We start from the raw sequence: 2,833 nt of genomic DNA on the forward strand, positions 1-2,833 counted from the left end.
GAACAGACTAGAAGATGCAAAAACAACTCCAAACACACTTATCCATGTTATCTTTGACAGAATGGGCCAAACATACTCACTGTAAGAAAAAATAGCCTCTTTAATAACTAATGCTGGGAAAACTGGCTTTTCACATGCTAACAACTAACTAGACCCATATCTCTCACTGTGCACTAGACTATAGTGGAATTGAATTGAAGATCTAAATATTAAAACAGACAACTCACCTAGCAGGGAAATACCATGATCATGAAGGTGGTTTTACCAGGGTGAGGCTTATCCATTATACTCTGGATGTGCTGACCTCTGTGATTTCCTCAAATGTGAGAAATTCAACTGCATAATCTGTAGTAGTGGAGAACTGTGTTTGTGATTTCCCGATTAAAAAATAAATAAAAACTAGAAACATCAAATCTGCTGAAAGAGAGAATATGTAGAATATTCAAAGGCATAGCTGTAAAGAAAGATTTTATGAACAAAACCGCAGTCACACAGGAACCATCACAAGAATCAACAACTGGGATCTCATCTCATTACAAAGCTTTTGCACAACAAGAGAAACTACCAACAGAGTGAAGAGACAACAAAGTAGGAAAAAGATTTTGCCAGCTGTTGCTTAGAATATATAAAGAACTAAAAAATAAAATCAGACCCCTACATTTAAAGACCCAGTGGGCATCTGAGATGGATACACACTTCTCAGAGGAAGAAATACATATAGCAAATAAATATATGAAGAAAATGTTCAACATCTGTACTCATTTTAGATATGCAAATTAAAATAACACTGAATATATTGTTTTAATTGAACACATTCTTTTCACCTCACTCCAGAAAGATGGCTTTTATCAAGATATCAAGCAATTACAGATACTGATAAGGCGGTGGCGAAAAAGAAACACTTCTACACTATTGATGGGAGTGTAGACTGATACAATCACGTGGAAATCAGTGTGGAGATTCCTCAAAAACTAAAACTAAATGTTCTATTTAACCTAGCTATTGCCTTTCTTGGGATCTTTCTGATGAATCAAAAGCATCGTACCACAGAGATATATGCACAGCAATGTTTATAGCAGTTGTTTGTAATAGCTAAGTCTTTGAAACAATCCAAATAGCCATCAACTAATGAATGGATTAAAAATGCTGTGTTTTGTACAATGCAGTACTGCTTAGCCACAAAAAAGATAACTTGAAACATTTCTAGGCAAATGGGTACACTTTGGGACCATACTTTTAAGTGATATAAATTGTACACACATGTTCAAATGTCACATGGTTTCTCTAGTGTGAGAGACTGAAAGTGTAAATAAGGACCTAAATGTATAATACATATTGTGAAATAGAAAATGTTCAAATGGGGATGGGAACAAGGAAAGGGAAAGGAAGGAAGGGAAAAGGAAAAAATGCAGGGCCAGCCTAATAACTCAGTGGCTTAAAGAGCCTGCAGGTGCAGGGACCAGAGTTTGATCCCAGGGCCTGCTGTGCCAGTCCCGCCCCTGAGAATGCTGAGATAGTGATTGACACTGGGCGTGGTGGCACACACCTGTAATCCCAGCTCTTGGGAGGCTTAAAAAAAGGGGGAATCACTATGAGTCCGATCTAGTAGTGAGACCCTGAACACCCTGTAGACCCTTCCCTAAAATACAAAAAAAAAAAGAATGAAAGAAAAAAAAACCCAACAACACACAAAGAAAAGGAAAAAATAGAATAGAAGAAAAAAGATGGAAACAAAATGTAAAGAAGAGGGGCAAGGAGGTTGAAGGGAGGAAAGAGAAATGTGAACAAAGGAGTCAAGATAGCATGTACAGGTACCGATTCCCTGTGATGAATGTTATCATTATGTATAACTAAAATGTACCAACAGAATTATTTTTTAAAGATGGGAATGGAGGTAACAGTGCAGCAAAAATGAATAGATGCATCATGAGAAGGAAACCGAAAAGTTGCACTTTTTTCAGTAGTCTCCGGGAACTCTTATTCTTAGTAAAATGACATGTAAAATTTATTTTTATTAGTATACTTTTGTAGTGCCTAATGCTGTATTTCTTTTGTGGAGTTGGTAGGTGTACATGCACATCTCGATTCCTGTTTTCACCTTCCCCCCTGTGTTGATCCCTTACCATTTGAAAAAGATCTATCTTTCTGCATTTTATACTTAGAATCATAAAATAAGAACTTATTTGATGAAATCTTCCCCTTGATATAGGACTCGTGAATTGCATTCAGATGATTTAGTTTTTAGGGGGAGAGGCAGGTGGAACTCAGTAAATTCAGTTCTCTACATGTCTGAAGTTAAGAGATCCTTAAGAGCACAATTTGAATTCAGCTGTGAAACCTTAGAGTGAACTGTGTCAGTGTGGCGTCCAACTTAATCATGACTTCATTTGTCTCATGATAATTTTTTGCTTCTACCTTTCTCCATCCTTAGAAGTACAATCGATCTCTTAATTTTAGTTTTTAAATAAGTTCCCTGTAGATCCACATGAAACTAACACAGGAAATCAGATACCTATGTAAAAGAAATAGTCAAAAGTAAAAACTCAATGAAAGTAAAATATGAATAAAACTAACTTAACTTTAGGCTTCCAAAGCAAATTGACTCTAAAGCTCTAGAAAGACAGAATTTTATTTTTGTTTTTTTCTCCTCACTTCTCACGTGGATTTTTCTTTTTTTGTCAATAAAAGCAGATGAGGACCAGGGAGATAGCTCAGTAGAATAGACACTTGCCTGGCAAGTGCAAGGCCCTGAGTTCAATCCCTGGTACCGCAAATAAAATAAAATAAAATAGTAAAAATAAAAATAAAAGCAGATGATTTATTTGAAGATGGG

At 36.0% G+C, this 2,833-nt stretch overlaps 1 non-coding gene across 1 annotated transcript; it reads left to right on the top strand.

Moving 5' to 3' along the window:
- Nucleotides 1-219: 219 nt before the first annotated feature.
- On the top strand, nt 220-382 carry LOC111815197. Its single transcript, XR_002819948.1, has one exon. It is a non-coding gene; the product is annotated as a U1 spliceosomal RNA (small nuclear RNA).
- Nucleotides 383-2,833: the final 2,451 nt, after the last annotated feature.

Source organism: Octodon degus, unplaced genomic scaffold (assembly GCF_000260255.1).
Source record: "Octodon degus isolate 3935 unplaced genomic scaffold, OctDeg1.0 scaffold00012, whole genome shotgun sequence".
Classification (NCBI taxonomy): Eukaryota; Metazoa; Chordata; class Mammalia; order Rodentia; family Octodontidae; genus Octodon; species Octodon degus.